At 42.2% G+C, this 18,375-nt stretch overlaps 1 long non-coding RNA gene across 2 annotated transcripts in view; it reads right to left on the bottom strand.

Moving 5' to 3' along the window:
• LOC308459594 overlaps positions 1-14,510 on the bottom strand; it is a 28,392-nt gene extending 13,882 nt beyond the window's left edge. Inside the window, exons 1-3 of one of the 2 annotated variants that reach the window (XR_013978201.1) lie at positions 14,382-14,510; positions 12,334-12,444; positions 4,305-4,380 (exon numbers count right to left, since the gene is read on the bottom strand). This is a non-coding gene — a long non-coding RNA (uncharacterized lncRNA). Of the gene's footprint in view, positions 1-4,304; positions 4,381-12,333; positions 12,445-12,926; positions 13,026-14,381 lie in introns of those variants that run through there. The other variant, XR_013978202.1, reaches the window with a different exon arrangement.
• Between the last annotated feature and the right edge of the window lie 3,865 nt (positions 14,511-18,375).

Genomic DNA, 18,375 nt, shown 5'->3' with positions numbered 1-18,375 from the left:
TTGCCCAACAACGGGTTGGTTGCTCTGTACTTTCTCATAGCTCTTTGCAATATATCAAGTGTTCAGCCAGGATTAAAATGTCAGTTGCACAGAGAGACAGAACACTGGGGCGCCTTAAGTATTCTGCCGGGTTGTTTACTGAAACCATCTGAAAGGGGATATATTTCTTATTTAATTGCATGCATCTCACCTAGCATCTCAAACAGCAAGGGCAGGATATCTTTACATGGCACAAGTGTCCTTGTAATTTTTGAGGAGTGACTCAATGTGTTATCTGCTGTGACCTGCTTAATTCACCTCCCTCTCCACTTCTCCATTTCACCCTTCCTTCCTTCCTTCCTTCCTTCCTTCCTTCCTTCCTTCCTTCCTTCTATTCAGCCTTTTTCTTTGTATTATTCCTCACAGTTATTTTCTCCCCCTGCTCCACTATTTAGTGCCTCCTTTCTCCTCCATTTCCAGTTTGGCACGGCTGGAAGTGCTATGTAAAGTGCTCTCAATTCTCCAACTGTGAAATGAACGTCTTAGCAACCTTCCTTACATGGTCAACCCAAGAATTAAAAGAGGCATTTCCCAGACAGTTCATTTTTGCTATGGTATTGCACTGCAATTCTCATATGCAGTTGATCTCCTGGCTATGCAGATTTCCCCAGTTAGGAAACTGCAGCTTCATATCCCTTGTTGTGTTAAATGATTGACGAAAGTGCTATTTGCCTACCACATGAACACAATGTATTCATGACTGCAAGTGGACGGCGACTTAACTGTCACCAGCAACCATTAATTGGTGTCTGTGACTATCATGAGTGACCAATGACACAACTCTCCACCCCAAATTATTCAATTATCCATGGCATTTATGGATAAGGAGCCCCGGGGTGGAAAACAGGTACACAATCTAAAAAGAAAAGCAAAACAAAAAGCGTTCTGAAACAGTGAAAACATTCTAAAAACAATTGCAATTAAAACCATTCTCCTATCCAATGATCTCAGAGTTGCCAAAGGAGAGAGAAATGAAGAATGGGAGAAGTGAGAGAAAGGGAAAATGTGCATATATTTGTTTATTTTTTAACAGTGTTTTATTTTCTGATTTCTCACCCGCCATTCCACAGTAGGCAACAAGCACACATTTAGTGCTTTAAATGCCGCCCCAAAGGAGGACCAACACCAACAAGACCCAATACATTTTGCTACTTAAGAAGGAGAAGCAAATACCTCTCCCCCGCCACCCCCAGAAAAGGTCAAGGTGCAGAGTATCCAAAACTGTCTTATTTTGGCATCTGAGACAGAAGATCCTACAAGCACCCCCACTCCTTCTTTGCAGGAAATGTACAATAATAATAAAAATCAGCAACCTTTTCTCAACACCCAAACCAGAGGAAGCTGCCTCATTCTGCCTAATATTAGGGCCAGTGACAATCCCATCTTTCCCTTTCAAGCCATCATGACTCATGGTTTTCATTGACTGTGTGCACTTAAGCCATCCAAAGCAGCAACACACATATCTTTGTGTGCAGGCAATTCTCTGAGCCTTCAAGTACTGCACTATCAACTGTAGTGCATGCATGAAGTGGCCTCAAGCTTTGATAAACAGAGATGGGGGAGAAATTCAGTTCAATTCACATTTTGCGAATTTGCACTTCCTGAAAGAAAACGCAACTATCCTTTCAATTTCACACTTCTGTTAATTTTGTGATGTAGTCCTTCTACCAAAAATGTGTACATAAATGCATATATTAGATCAAGGTGTGTTAAAAATGCAAATGCTTATGGAAATATATTTTAAATATGCATTATGTTAGGTGATTTTTGGCAACGCTGCATAGGAAAACATATATTAAAGCAGACAAGCACGCTAAAAGCCTGACCAATTCTTCTGAGAACTTTAAAAAACTCTCACAGACTGAGGGAGAAATGTGCTGAACTTAATTTAAGATTGGAAAATTGAGAAATGGAAACTGACAGATTCATCTGTTCCAATCTGAAAGGAGAAAGTTTCCAACCTGCAGTGTGATTCTCTTGCTGTAGAAATTAGAAGTGACCCTCTCCATCTCCTCCATTTCCTGATGCTATGCATTTTTTTTAAGAGGAATCCTATTTCCCGTGGTTTACCAACTTGGCTCATTTGTGTACATGCTAGCATATTACAATCCCTGAGAAATAGCATACTTTGAATGCCTTATCAACAGATGATAGATCTTCCATGAAAAAGTAAATCTTGTAGGTTGATTACACTGACCTAACAGTTCCCCTAATCTTAATTCTTGCATAAAAACGTAATTTTGCAAGATAGATCCTGCTGGGCCTTAATGAAGGCACATAATTTATTTCAGCTTTTTTAAAAAAAAAAAATCCTCAGTCGTGCATAAAGGCATGAAGTGGAAATCTGAGCATTATTAAAATGATTCCATAAGCTAAGACTGCCTACCGCAGAGTTTGAGCTAAACACAGCAATGGGTGATGAGATTCAGTGGGTGGGCAACCACAATTGTCTTTTGAATTAAGTGGGGGGTGGGATCAAGGAGGAAGAAGAGATAAAAAGGTGTCAGGTTAACAATCATGCAATTATGTGTGTTTTGAAGAAATCAGAAGTGGAATTACATCAATGTGCAATTTACTAAGAGATTTATTTCTTTTTTCAAAAGAGAATTTAGCAAATGTTTGATTTGTGTACTTGTGTCTTTAAAAACTCTAGTGTTCCACTTTATACACAACAGTGTACACAGACCACCTTGACCAAAGGACACTCAGCAGTTTTAACCTGATTATTACACAAGCACACACCCACTGTGCTTCAGATAAAAGCACCCAGAACTTCACTGCCAAGCTTAACCCAGAATTCTTTGCTGGACTATTGTGGCTCAGCAAGGAAGGCAGAGGTAACAGCAAAGAAATTGCAGCAAGATGTAAATGAATACATCTTACATGGGCAGCCCTGGTTCTCTACATGGTGAGTGTGCAAGTTATGAGGCTGGAAATGCCTTATCCCAGGTAAGAGGTTTTGCTTAGCTAACTGATCAATGCATATAAAAATAAATAAACTGTTTCCTAGATGTGCTCCTCCATCACCTGTATTTCGGACCTTTCTCTTCACAATCTTCTGAAGTACTTTACAGCAGTTATTGAAATTAGTGGTGGACTAACTCCTCTCAACTCAGTGAGGAATTGTGTTCAAATTTTCCAAAACAGCTAAACAATTTTTTTTCTCCGCCCCCCCTCCACAAACCCAATTCCAAATTAGGAAATGCCTTCACTCTCCTAGCGATGTCATCAGGACTGCAAAGGGGTCCAAAATCATTTGCTTCTCCCAAACCCAAGCCCAAATTCCCCAGTTTCTCAGTAATTGCCCCCCATCAGTGTAACATCAATGCCACCCTACATCAGCCACTACCATGCTCACTCACAGAGAGACAATCTTTGCACCTTTTTCAGAAAAGAGAGAGAACGTGTGTCTAGTCCTGGCGTCCAGTGAAGTATGGGAATATTTTAGGGGCCACAATCCATATAGGAGAGGCTGGACCAGTGCAAACAGAAACTGACCAGGATGAGCAAAGTCTCCTGTGCATTGTGGATTTTTGAGGGGCTATTTATTGAGACCTTTTGTGAGCACCATAAGAGGTACTGCAGACACACTGGTGCCCACAGGTGTCATGTTGGAAACCCTTGTATAACTGTTCAGCCAATAGAGTGAGTGAGAGTTTTCATGGTTGTGTGGGGGGGGGGCGTGTCAGGGAGATTTGCAGACAACGATCAGTTTCAAGTCTACTTTAAGGTTTCATAAACTTTCAAAGTTAAGGTTATTATATAATGTTTTTTAACCAAACTGAGATCCTTGCATCCTCATAAAGTTACCCATTCCCAAGTTTTAAAAAGTCATGATAATTATGATTCACTTGTTAGAGAGATCAAATATTTTAATTTCTTCTGCAGAGGCTATCCTTAGCAAAAGGTCCTGGCAGACCAATTTAGTTTAAAAGCCTTGTATGGAGGGCAAGGAAGAGGTTATTAAAAGATGCATAGACTAATACAGGACTCAATAAGTCTCGCTTTTCCCCAAAAAAACAAAGGAAGCCCATTACATTTGACCTTTCATCTTTTGAAATGATTAATCTTTACAGCAAAATTTTTCCTTAATCAGCTCTTTAATGCTAATCACAGAAAATGACTCCCCAACTTTTAGAAGCTTAATTTGGAACAATTCCTGCTTCCAATACCTCTTTGAAACACAGTCTTAAAAAGCGCAGTTCATTTCTGCTGGGGACATACTTCTAGAAGGTCAAAAAAAAACTTGTGCTATTTCTACTCACCTTATATTAGAAGATGTATCAAACTACCCATGAACACTCATATGATATATCATTGAACATGAATGGATCCAGTGACCTGTAGAGGACAAGGTTATTGAGCAACCTATTAGACATGCTGACAAAAATACAATATTTGGGTCATATTATACAACATAAAAACAATTACTTTAAAATGTTTCACTGGGATAGTTTAAAGATACAGCTCACAAAAACAAATTAACTTAGAAGAGAAGACCTCTTTATGCATTACATTTAGAGGTGACACAATTGGGTATAGGCACCAAATAAGGCAACCTAAATAAGCACCTGTAAGTTAATTAGAATTGTGCACTCCTTTACGTCTTAAAATATTACTTTAAGTGTTTTAGTTCAAAGGTTTGCCAAGCTGTCTTAGGCATGCTTCGGGGCCTGGGCATGCCCAGTTTTGATTTTGGGTGTTTTTTAAATATAATAATAATAATAATAATAATAATAATAATAATAATAATAATAGAATATCATAGACATTCCTATAAATAACCAATAGTCTTGTCTCCATTCACCATACACTTTATACAAGCAGGTATTATAAAGTCAATTGTTTCATCGATATTACGTTCTGCTACCTGAACAGATACACTATCCTTACAATTTTTAGCTCTTACGATTTTTAGCTCTTACGATTTTTAGCTCTTATTTTCTGATAACAGAATATTCATTTTTAAACCTTGCGGCAGTGGATAAATTTCTTCCAATGTTCCATAGCAAATTGTTTTATTTTTATGCCCCTCCTAAAAAATCTTGGGTGTGTGAAATATTTTACTTCGTTATTCTACACCACACCCTGTTTCTCCATTTTCTCTATGTCAGCAGTTCTCTCCCCACCCTCACAACAGTTTTTGGCCATTGAAACATTGGCACAGGCAGGAATCAAGAGGCGAGGGGAGATAGCTCCATCATGCAAGCACTGCGTTGAATTCTACCCCATATTTTTGCTTGGGCCACTACACAGTATATAAGCAGGCATTCCTAAAAAGAAAAACAACCAGTTTTTCTACTTTTGCACATATAAACCTCATATAACAGATTTTATTACAATCTGGTATGTTGCTTACTGCCTTGATATCCTTTTATGAAATTGAGGATTATAAATACAACACACTTGTCGCAGGGCCAGCCCTATCATTGGGCACAGTGAGTCAACTTCCTTAGGCAGCTCATTTGGGATATAATGAAAGGGCAGCAAATTGCTAGACATTTATCACTGCATGTTTACTGACAGGGAAAGGTACCTGTGAGATTTTCTGCCTAAAGTGGCAAAATAACTCTACCAACCAGAAGTGCTTTGTAGCTTGACATGGAGGGGTGAGGGTGGTGTTATCTACTGCTCTGCCTCAGGTAGGAACATGTTTTGTGGTGGCCCTATACAGCTGTATGCATGCTCCATAATCCCTGACCACTGGTCCTGCTAGCTAGGGATAATGGGAGTTGTAGTCCAAAAACAACTGGAGACCCATGTGTGGGAAACTCAGTGCTAAGGGAATCCAGTCAATGTTTTATGTGCTCCAGTTCACCACAGTCTTGAATATTTTGAGCCCAGGATCTACACAAAGCTCAGGAACTCTAGAAGCTCTGGAAAAGGTGTACCTATGGGTTGGAGAAATGGGAGCATACAAAAATCACCTGTCAGGCATTGGAAGTCCTCCTGTGACACTTGGATCACACACACACCCTTGGCTCAGCACACCAGTACCTGCTTTGCCAGAAGAAATCCACCAGGATCTCTACCAGGAAAAGCTGCTGCTTCTGCCGGAAGGAACAGAAGGGGGTAGAGAGGTAGAGAGCAGCCACAAGGAGGGGCATTTCTCCTGTCTAGAAGGGGGCACTGATACAGCGCATTGCCAAAGGTGCAAGGAACTTTAGATACGCCTCGTGCTCATGAGACTGTGCACTGAGGCAGGTGATGAGATCTATTTCTGACCATTTTTTCTTATGCCTAACACGTGTTCAGGTTTGTCTTATGAAAGATGGGTTGGTCACCAACCTTTGTGTAATTAGTACACATAGGAGCCAACTCTCCCCTCCACCCCAATAAATTATTTGAGGGTACCTGCCCTGCCCAAAGTTGATGAACGTTGCCATTCAAGTGGGGTGTGTATGTTTATGTATCTTGTGGTTGATTATGCAGGGTGGGGCTTCCCTGCCCCCTCTCCCAATATTTTATTCAAGTTGGCACCCCTGATAGTACAGAAAAATAACCTACAGAAATTAACTATGGCCTGATTTATATGCCTTTAGGGAGGAAATGGCTTTTGTGTGGTAGATCCTGCTTCAGCATTCTGTGCTTTTCTTAAACCATCACAGCAGCTCCTCCTTTCCCCGCTGCATACCATTCTGCAAATGTGCACAGAGTGGCAGCCTAATAAAAGTGTGCTGTGCAATTTTCAAATTCTCTCTCCATATGTGTCTCCCCCCCCATTCGTCTCCCCCCCATTTATTTCCCTTTTGTGCGTTCTTTATAGTCTCATTTTTTGTTCTGGAAAACTTTAGACTTCAGTTAAGATAAGCTTCACGGAAATGGTAACAGTAATTAGCACATACAAGGGCAAGTTCCTTGGGGGATTTCGAAATAAGAACTTTCCCTACCGAGATAAATAGTGGCAACGTGGAAATCAAAATGTTTTGGTAGCACTTGATAGAACCACAAAGACTCTCCAGTGAATTTTATCACATGGCTATGGACGCTTGTTCAGTGCTCCGCATAATAAAGAAATGTCTAATGTCAAAACAATTGCCTCAGAAACCTAAGATAAGTCTTTATGAAAAGTGCGAAATCTTAACACAAAGGAAAGGCCTGCTGTTTCTCCAACTGCCTAAACAAATTGAAATAGGCAAGTTTTTAAAAATATAATCTCTCTCTCTGATAACTTAATTTCTTAAATGGGGCCCTATATGAGTGCTCTTGAGCAACAGTGGGGGGACAAACAAGGAGTGTCAGATAACACTGTGTGTATTTATTGTTTCAGTTCTTTGCCTTTTAACTATTACAGTGTTCCATTTCTCTTTCAATCATTTTAGGAACAGTTTAAGTACTGCTTGCCCTCCTCTATCATGGCAGTGACCCTATTATTCTATTATATAATGCAGCGCAGGGTAATAAAAGAGACACCCACAATCATTAATGCACGCCAATACGTTCTCCCTTTAATCTTCCAGCATCTCTTTGCCTCTGTATGCGTAATTAGTACACGGAGATAAACTGCTTTTCAGCTATGTTTGATTTATTCAGTGTGGTGTAATTATAAATAAATTGAATCAACGAATACTGAATAAATCAGTTTCTGCCGAGAGAAAATTGAAACCAGTGGCCTTTCGCACAACGGAATCACTCTCTTGTTTGTCCTTTGATAGCTGTTAAAATTTCACTCTGTAAATATTTCTTTGTAAATTAGCTGACAATATGGAAATGCTCTTTATTCTCTGCGAAGTATACACAAATTGTTGTGCCTCCCCCCCCGGATATGCACATAGTTAGCAAACATAAATAACTGCAAAATAAGCCGTTTTGGGGGGTTGCTGCTGCTGTGCCAAATAGAATTAATTGTGATATTCTTTAGAATTGTATCTGCGGAAGGGCCCAATATAATTTGCTGATAGTACAGGAAATACAAGGAGAGAGCATTGCAAAGTATGTTATCTTCCTTAAATACCACCCTATTAAAAAGCACGGGACGGGTCAGAATGTTTCCATATATGATTTATAAGTACAAGCTGAAACCACAACCCAATATGGGCAGTGTGTGATTTCTAGAAAAAGACATATAGAGGGTTAAATTTGTTGGGAGGTCACAGCACCTTCCAGTGTGTAAACCCTTTTCTCCCAACCCCTATCACAGTATCAGAGGGATGGGGAATGTGTGGTCCTCTAGGGGTTGTTGCTCTACAACAGGCATCCCCAACCTTTGGCCCTCCATATGTTTTGGCATACAACTCCCATGATCCCTAGCTAACAGGACCAGTGGTCAGGGATGATAGGAATTGTAGTCCAAAACATCTGGAGGGCCAAAGGTTGGGGATGCCTGCTTTACAACCACCCCAACATTCGTTGTTGACTGTGGCTGATGGATGCTGGAGTCCTACAACATCTTGGAGGGTCACAGACCCACTCATCACTCTGTAAACAGCTACTCCGTATTTAAGGGGAGAAATGTACCTGCTCAAGGGCACTTTCATTGGTCCCCAGAGTGTTAAGGCCTGGAACTGAAAACAGTAGCCGGAGCAAGCCTTGCCACAAAATTAAATGCTGAGCACATAGGGCATTGGACTTAGACCTGGACGATCTGCATTTAAATCACAACTAAGAACATAAGAAGAAGCTGTTGGCTCAGGCCAAGGGCTCCCTCCAGTAGAGTATCCTGTCCCCAACTATATGAACATGGGAAGATGACAAGCAGAAACAGCCCTCTTCCCACTTGTGATTAACAGCAACTGGTATAGTAGTAGTAGTTGTTATTTTATTTATACCCTGCCCACTCTGGGTAATTCAGAGACATACTGCCTCTGACAGTGGCGGTAGAATGAGAGTGGCCATGTGCTGTTCTCGTTTACAGAAGACAGCCATCTATTTGAAGGTGATGACAAAGGGCAGTGGTTCAGTAGTAGAGCATCTACTTTTTGCATGCCAAAAGTCCCAGATTCAACCCTTGGCATCTCCAAGTAGAGCTGTCCAACAGTCCTGCCTGAAATCCTGGCAAACCACCGCCAACCAGTGTAGACAAAACTGACTTTGATGGACCAACCGTCTGACTCACTGAAAGGCAGCTTCCTATCCTCCTCTATTTAAAAGGGTTGTCTTCTTCAAGTCTGGTTTTAAATATAATTAGCAAGATCATAAGTAGAGCAGAGATGTTAGTACCTGGACAGTAATCTGAGCAGGCAGTGTTAGTGGGTGGTTCCCTAGACTAGATGGGTGGGAGATTGCCTGCTCTTGATAGGGTTACACTTCCTCTGAAGGAGAAGGTTTGTAGCTTGGGGGTACTCCTGGATCCTTTGCTGCCGCTCGAGGCTCAGGTGGCCTCAGTGGCCCAGAGTGCCTTCCATCAGCTTTGTCCCTATCTGGACAGGGAGAGCCTAACTACTGTTGTCTACGCTCTGGTAACCTCAAGGTTAGATTACTGCAATGCATTATATGTAGGGCTACCTCTGAAGACGGTTTGGAAACTTCAGCTTGTGCAGAATTCAGCGGCCAGGTTACTCACTGGAGTAAGACGGTTTGAGCATATTATACCGATCCTGGTCCAGCTGCACTGGCTACCAATTAGTTTCCGTTTGTTTTTTTTATAAGATATTTATTAAGATTTTTTAAAATATTACAATAAAAAATGAAAAAGAAAAAGAGAATACAAAATAAAAATGATTAAAAACCACTCAATTTTTCCATTGCTTATTTTTCCTTAGCTTGTTTCCCGGACCTCCTCATACCTCCCTTTTTTGTGTTCCAGTTCAGTTTGTTGGTTCAGCAAATCCTTACCCTCTTTATTTGTCCTAATCTTTGGTCTTAAAATAGTAACGTTAGATTTTTATCTCTTAACAACCCATTTTTCATATTCCCTTAAAGCATTACAGCTGGAAACCACTTAATTGCTATCCAACATCTTTCTAACATTCATTAATTTTACAATATTTCTGTAGATAATCTTTGAACTTCTTCCAATCTTCTTCCACCGACTCTTCTCCCTGGTCTCGGATTCTGCCAGTCATTTCTGCCAGTTCCATATAGTCCATCAACTTCATCTGCCATTCTTCCAGAGTGGGTAGATCTTGTGTCTTCCAATACTTTGCAATGAGTATTCTTGCTGCTGTTGTGGCATACATGAAAAAAGTTCTATCCTTCTTTGGCACCAATTGACCAACTATGCCCAGGAGAAAGGCCTCTGGTTTTTTCAAGAAGGTATATTTAAATACCTTTTTCAGTTCATTATATATCATTTCCCAGAAAGCCTTAATCCTTGGGCACGTCCACCAAAGGTGAAAGAATGTACCTTCAGTTTCTTTACATTTCCAACATTTGTTATCGGGCAAATGATAAATTTTTGCAAGCTTGACTGGGGTCATGTACCACCTGTATATCGTTTTCATAATATTCTCTCTTAAGGCATTACATGCCGTAAACTTCATACCTGTGGTCCATAACTGTTCCCAGTCAGCCATCATAATGTTATGTCCAACATCTTGTGCCCATTTAATCATAGCAGATTTCACCGTTTCATCCTGAGTATTCCGTTTCAACAGCAGGTTATACATCTTTGACAAAATCTTAGTTTTGGGTTCTAACAGTTCTGTTTCTAGTTTTGATTTTTCCACCTGGAAGCCAATTTTCTTATCCAAATTGTATGCCTCCATTATCTGATAGTAATGAAGCCAGTCTTTCACTTTATCTTTTAATTTCTCAAAGCTCTGCAATTTCAATTTGTCTCCTTCTTGTTCCAATATTTCTCAATATTTCGGCCATTTGGCCCCCATATTGAGCCTTTTCTGAGCCTTTGCTTCCATCGGTGACAGCCACCTTGGGGTTTTGTTTTCAAGTAAGTCCTTATATCTTATCCAGACATTTAACAATGCTTTCCTAACAATATGGCTTTTAAATGCTTTATGTGCTTTAACTTTGTCATACCACAAATATGCATGCCACCCAAAAACAAATCCACCTCTGTCCTTTGCATCAGTTAATATTTTAAATTTTATTCTGGGCTTCTTGCCCTGGGCCCAATTCAAAGTGCTGGTTTTGACCTATAAAACCTTCAACGTCTCAGAACCGCAATACCTCAAGGACTGCCTCTATCCGTATGAACCTACCGAGATACTGGGATCATCTTCTGAGGCCCTTCTTTGTGTGCCCCCTCTTCAAGAGATACAGAGGATGGCAACACGGGAACGGACCTTTTCTGCAGTGGCTCCCCATCTGTGGAATGCTCTCCCCAGGGAAGTTCGCCTGGTGCCTTCATTATACACCTTTAGGCACCAGGGAAAAACGTTCCTTTTCAACCAGGCCTTTGGTTGATTTGATTGACATCCTATGCCCTTTTAAAACGGGGTTCTTTTATTGGGTTGTTGTTTTTATTTTGATTATATATTTGGTGGTTTTATATCTTGATTTTGTTCTCTGAACTGCCCTGAGACCTCTGGTTATAGGGCAGTAACAACTTGTTCACTAGCTTCCCCAGTATGGTGAGATGTGTTGTATTTCTACATACAGTGGTACCTCTGGTTACATACTTAATTCGTTCCAGAGGTCCGTTCTTAACCCGAAACTGTTCTTAACCTGAAGCACCACTTTAGCTAATGGGGCCTCCCGCTGCTGCTGCGCCGCCGCCACCACGCGATTTCTGTTCTCATCCTGAAGCAAAGTTCTTAACCCGAGGTACTATTTCTGGGTTAGCGGAGTCTGTAACCTGAAGCATATGCAACCTGAAGTGTATGTAACCCGAGGTACCACTGTACAGTAATTATTTCTAAATTTGCATCTATACATAAAACTTAGCACATGTAAACTTGCAAACCTGTGCCCTGTTCTCTGTGACACATTTCTTCCCTTTCTTGGGTGATGTGTATGTAGCCACTCAAGTCACAGCTGAATTGTGTGATCAGTCATCTGGAGTAGCCGCGTCATTCAATCATGCATTTAAATGGATGTCTCATTGCACCCACAATGAAATTCCACCACCAAATGCCTCTCACTTGAGCTTTGCAGTGGTGCATTACCACCAACATTCGTGCACGGTGCTTGAATTACAGGGAGAAAGGTAGGGGCCTCCTCAAATGAAAGTTGCAAGCCCCAGCTTCTGACTCCCCTGTATTTTTAGCCTTGAAGTCATGTCCCCTGCAATAGCTAAAGGGACCCTAGCAAACATAAGAATGACTCCCCTCTGGCAACCCTGTAATTTGAGCACTTTGCATGTATGGTAGGGCAGGAAGCGGCAAGTGCACATCAGAGCCCAGTCGCACCAGCGCAACATCCTGATCAGAGACTTTCTCTCAGCCAATTACTTGCCTGACAGATTGTACAGCCTTTAGCAACCAAGGGTGCACCTCTTGTTGGCATGCCTCCAACTTTCAAGAATGCAGCTGTAATTTTCCCAGGCATAATGACTCGCATTTAGATCTGGAAGCAAGGGAAATGGATGGCACAATTTAATTTAAATATCAAAAATAAAGTTTGAATCGTCTGCCGCTTCCACCCCCCACCCACCCACCCCCACAAGGACGCCAATGTCCTTCCTCATTGAGATTAAAGAGGCGCTTTGCTGGCTAAAGCCAGCGGAAAGACACATGACCCCCACAATTCCTCAGAACTGCTCTGCCTTGGCGATACACTTGCAGCGTGGCAATAAATCTGCCAGCTTACGAGGCACAGACACGGCATAATTTACAAAGGCAAAATAAGATAGCCGTGTAATAATCCGTCACTGGAATGGGGCCTGGTGCTTTGCCACACCAGAGCAGGTCACTCCTTGATGAGTGCTCTGCCGTGCTGGCCGTTCTTTTTTAAAATAAATAAATAAAGTTGCCAGTTGTAAGTTATCTCATTTGTAGCCTCTCTTTTCCCTCACAGCCACTTCTATTACCCGGCCTGGCATAAATCACCTTGCTCTGGACACAAGGGTAAGGATATGGAGCCTTCCTCCTCATGAGGTAATCAATACCACTCCAAAGATAAGCTAGCCATCGAAAGGTGGCAGGGAAGTGTCAGCTCCCCCCTTCCTCAGGAGCTCTGCATATGTTGCCAAGGCAGTCCACTTCATTGCAGTTTACCTGACCCGGGAGGAGAAAGAAACAGCGCAGAGCCTGCTGACAGAGTCTGAGAGGCTACAAAGTGAGGGTTGCCACAGAAAACACCTTCTGCAGCTGCCTTTACCATTTTACACAAGCAAGCTGCATGGTATGTGTTTTTTATTTGTGAGGCTGTGTGCCTCTGGCTGTGTACACACCACACTGAAAAGAGCACACCTCCCTCCACAAAGAATTCTGGGAAATATAGCTTGTTAAGGAAGCTGAGGGTTATAGCTCTCTTGAAGGGTAAACTACATTTCCTGGGATTCTTTGAGGCGGCAGGTGCTTTAAATATATGGTGTGACCAGTGCTTTTTTTCCTAGAAAAAGAGGTGCCGGGACTCACCACAAACACCTCCCCTGTTCTCTCAGAATGCCAATAGCGCCCACCTGAGGTGCCAGCAAGTTCTGGCTGGGGGGGGGGGAGCCCCGGGTGTAACCCTGAAGCCTGAGGGGAAACACCAAACATGTTACTGTAACCAAATAAACTATAGGCTCTCCCACCCCACCAAGGAAAATGCATATATTAACCCTCAGAGCCCTATATGGCATTTTGTTAATTCACAAATGAGGCTGGTGGCGTTTTCGTTCCACTCGGCCCATATTTTCCCTTCTAAAAGAAAGCAAATCGGGAGCATTAACTTTACGGAGGCCCGATTTACGCAGAATGAGGTAGGAATAAGGAGGCAAGCCAAGTGGAATGTACCACTTTTCAGGTGGGGCTGTAACCTTTGCACATTCAGTTCCTGGTGTCTCCAGGTAGGCCTGGACCAAGGCCCTGTTGGAAACTCTGGAAAGCCCCTGCCAGTCAGTGTAGGCTGCACTGAGCCAGATGGACCAATGGTCCTGTTCTGCAGAAGGCAAGCTTCCTATGCTCCCAATGTTTCCGAATGCTTGTAGGGAGGGATGTGCGTAAACATTTTCCTGGAAGTAAAAAAACCAACAAACTCTTTGCAGCAGGCACTGGACTGGTCTACAACCTTCCTTCCTAATACGCTAGTTTTTGGTGGAGACGGAGGTTTACATGAGGAAACAATCAAACTAACTACCCCACCTGAAGTCCAGTGTGGTGCATGTTGGAGAGAAAGCTCTGGAACGAAGATTCTTACTCTCACCCACCCTCATCCACCTTTAAATAAACATTCCCCATGAAAATACTTAGGCTACAATGTATCGCATGCACTTAGCTTTACAAATAAGTGAAGATTTTACTCAGAGTTGCAGCAAACAAGCTCCCACCAGTAAAATAAAGAAGAAGAAAAGGAATGACCTTGTTTCCTTACCAAAGAATCATGAAGAGGCAGTGAAAATCTCATTTTAGAGAAATTCACCCACTTGGCTTTCCTACAGCTGCAAGCCATGCTGAAATTTCTTCAAGGAAGCTGAGATAGGGGGAAGAGGGAGAAGCAAAGGCTTCTGGGAGGAGAAAGGAAAGATCTCAGGTGAGAGCTGGTAGCAATTACTGTCCTCTGCAGGTGTTAAGGGCTAAGAATTAGTTTTAGGAGAGGACTCTTTAATCTACTTATGTGATTTGTAGTTATAATTTTACTGTATTGTGGATTTTTTTTTATGAAAAGAGAGAGAGAGAGAGAGAGAGAGAGAGAGAGAGAAGGCAGCTACAACAAGCTCTAGGCAGAAGTGACAGACTCAGCTGCCAGCAGAACATTCCTTCTTCCGTTTACAGGGATTGCTCGGGAAGTTTGGAGACAAAGAGCCCAACAGGTATTGCATTTTAAGGCAGAGTGAGGTCACTGGTGTGGGGCTAGCATATTGAGCGCTCCATGGGGAATTACTCCCACTTGCCAAAGGGGTTTCGACTCCTGCTAATGACAACTGGGTATATATCATCTCCCAACAGGGGTTAGCAACGCTGTTAACAAAAATGGTTGCCAAATTTGTGAAGTGTGAATCGTTGCATATGGTTTGCGAAAGCATACAGGCACACACTTTTCCTCTGCATTGCAAACTTTACAATCACTTCTTTTCAGAGTAGTAACCTTTGAGGACCTTAATTTTAAGTTTAAAAGATGCTTAGGTAAACCTGAGTAGAGGAAATGCAGAATTTCATATAATTCCTGGGAATAAGCAAGGAAGATATCCTGGCATTGTGTAATATTAGCCCTTTCGCATAATAACAAGTGGCTGAAAGAGAAGCATACAGTGGGGGTGGGGAACCTGTGGATCTCCAGATGTTGCAGGAATGCACGTGCCATAATCTCTGACCATTGGGCTATGCTGCCTGAGGCTGGTGGAGCCCAAACATATCTGGGGGGCCAAATGTTTCCCATCCTTGCAATACAGGCTATTGCAAGTGAGAAAACAGAGGCGTGTATATTTATTGCTATTATTATTTCATAATACAAGCCTCTCAAAAAGCAACAACATAGCACCACTTTGAAATGACACAGGAGCCTCACTACCAAGTCCCTGCAACACGGAAAAAGAGTTATGGTCTGCAGCCATTAAGATGCCACAGAATTCCACGCATATCTTCCCTGTTGTTGGGGTGTGTGTGTGTGTGTGTGTTAAAAACTCTTCCCAGTACTTATATTTACTGGTGACAACTAGCTTTCTAACAAGGGGATTTTAGCAAAAGAAAGCAAGGACTACTTTATCTAATGTTTTTGCTCTTTGCCAATTACAAAGAGGGCTGCCAATAGTGGTAGAAGAAAATGGCTTGTGTGCAGGCGAAGATACTAAACTGTTCCTTACCTTATGTATGTAACTGAATATATCACATATCAGCTGCTTAGTAACTAATTTAACCCAGCCCCTCCCTCCTCAAAAGTGTGCATATATCAATATTTATATATGTTTCACATAGACTGTTTGGAAATTTATAGGTCTCTTGCCCTTTAACAGTTTAGTACAACGAGTCATTAAATCTATAAGTGTTAATTAATTGATAAATACCATTTGGGAAGTAGCTGGACATGCATTCTGATGAGTCTGGATTGGAAGTGTCAGGAGATAAAGCTCTCAAATGAAGAGCTTTGCTAAAATTAGAAGTGGTTGTACCAGAAACAGATAAAGGTCAGCTCCGTTTTTCTGTAGTGTAGATAAAGGGATGCTGTTAGGGGGACGGGGAGAAAAGGGAAAGCAACAACAGGGATGCAGCTCATAAGGGAACCGCAAGTCACTGAAGCTAAATTAATTTGTCTTTCTGATGGCTTTGCGTTCATGATGAGAAAATAAATTTTAAAATCGAGATCTTCCGAAAGCCCCAGTCTATCACGCCTCTCCTGCAAGGACCATCTAGGTGGGCAGCAATGCATGGCAATCTAAAAGTGCTAATTAAGGTATCCAGGCAACTCTCCATTGTCAGCCTTTCCCTCCTCCCTGAAACACACTAAGTTAACCGTTTAATTTTTAGGACTAATAAGCATGAAGTGCAGTGACATTTCTAATTGTTACTCTGATATTTGGGAGTTGCTGAGCTGCTTAATTTAGTGAAAAGCTTACAGCCAAGCCAACTGAAATGAGAATTTCTTCAGCCCCTCACACAAATACGAACAGGAGGACAGGACTTTATCCAGACATCACCACAGGCAAATGTGGTGTGGTGTGGTGTGGTGCTGCAAGCCAAGTTCCTATCGAGGTGACATGCCAGTCTGTGATACCTGCCTACTATGATTCTCTAGGAATAAAGTGATTTCAGTGCAGAACCAGAGGAAGGGATACACCCTGCAGGGTTTGGCCACAGGTGCTTGTCAGGGAGTGCAAGTCGAAAACATCTCTTCTTGTAAAGGCACAATTAGAGCCCCATTTGGGCATTTGCTTTCATGTGATCAGTCCAGCATCCTGTACAGTGGTACCTCGGGTTAAATACTTAATTCGTTCTGGAGGTCTGTTCTTAACCTGAAACTGTTCTTAACCTGAAGACCACTTTAGCTAATGGGGCTTCCTGCTGCTGCTGCGACGCCAGAGCACGATTTCTGTTCTCATCCTGAAGCAAAGTTCTTAACCCGAGGTACTATTTCTGGGTTAGTGGAGTCTGTAACCTGAAGCGTATGCAACCTGAAGCGTATGTAACCACTCACTGCGGCCAGCCAGATGCCTGTGGGAAACTCCCAAGCAGGACTTGAGCACAAAAACACTCTCCCCTCCTGCCTTTTCCAGGGCCATTACTGTCTCCAACCATGGATGCAGAGCATAAATGTCATAGCTAGTAGCCTAATTCCTCCGTGAATTAGTCTAATGCTCTTTTAAAGCTGCCCAACTTGGTACCCATCACAGACTCTTGTGGGAGTGAATGCCATTGTTTAACTATGTTATGAAGAAGTACTTTCTTTTATCTGCTTGGAATCCCCCAACATTCAGCTTCATGGGATGTCCATGAATTCTAGTGTTACGATGAGGAAGAAAAACTTTTCTCCTATCTGCTCCATGTAACACACCTCTAAACTAAGACGTTCCCAAATGCTGCAATCTTTCCTCACAGAGGAGTTGCTCCACCACACTCTTTTATTTGGGTTGAAATGATGCAAGATCTGTCGATGGTGCTACCTTAAAGTAAATCAAAGGAGTCCCAGGATCAAAGGAAGAGTTGGCTCTGGAAGAGGCTGGGAATGTCTCCCACTGGTTCAAGCTCTTAAGTCACTTACGTTGGAAACAAGTGAGAGAGGAAAACATACCTGGATGAGCTCTGTTGTTGGAGACCACACATGGTCTTGTGAAAGCACTGTAGGCATGCCAGTCAGGAAAGTGAGAGGAATTGCTGCTAATGAGTCGTTTGTAATAACTGTTACATTTTACCAGTCATTATATGTTGTGTACTCTTCAATACCACCTTGGCGTCATGTTGACATGATGGGCAATCTACAAATAGTAGAGATAAATAAAATCTCCATCACCTGGCCGACCATGTTCCACATATTGCAACGGGGTATATGCGAGTCTGGAGAGCTTGCTGTTCCCATGTGATTTAAAATCCTGAAATCTGCCTTGGAGGTCCTATGATGGGTCTCACAGTCCTGGAATTCACTTCCAAACCATTCGCCCCCACAGTAGAACCTTACAAATGGGGCTTCACAACTTCTGTCTTCGGCACCACCTTTCTCTAAGAGAGTAAATGGGCTTATGCAATTCAGGGTGGCTTTCTCATAGTAATGGATAGCCTTCTGCAGAGTCTAATCTAGGAGTGTGGGAACTTTGCCACACACACCCCCCCCGGATGCTCCTGGAGTGCAACTACAATCATCTCTAAACATTGTCATGTTGTCTAGGGCTGATGAGAGTTGCAGTACAGCCTTATCTGGAGGATT

The sequence above is a fragment of the Podarcis pityusensis genome (assembly GCF_964106645.2).
Source record: "Podarcis pityusensis genome assembly, chromosome: 12".
Taxonomy (NCBI): domain Eukaryota; kingdom Metazoa; phylum Chordata; class Lepidosauria; order Squamata; family Lacertidae; genus Podarcis; species Podarcis pityusensis.
Note: the sequence above shows the minus strand (reverse complement) of the source record. Positions and strands in the feature narration are given on the sequence as shown.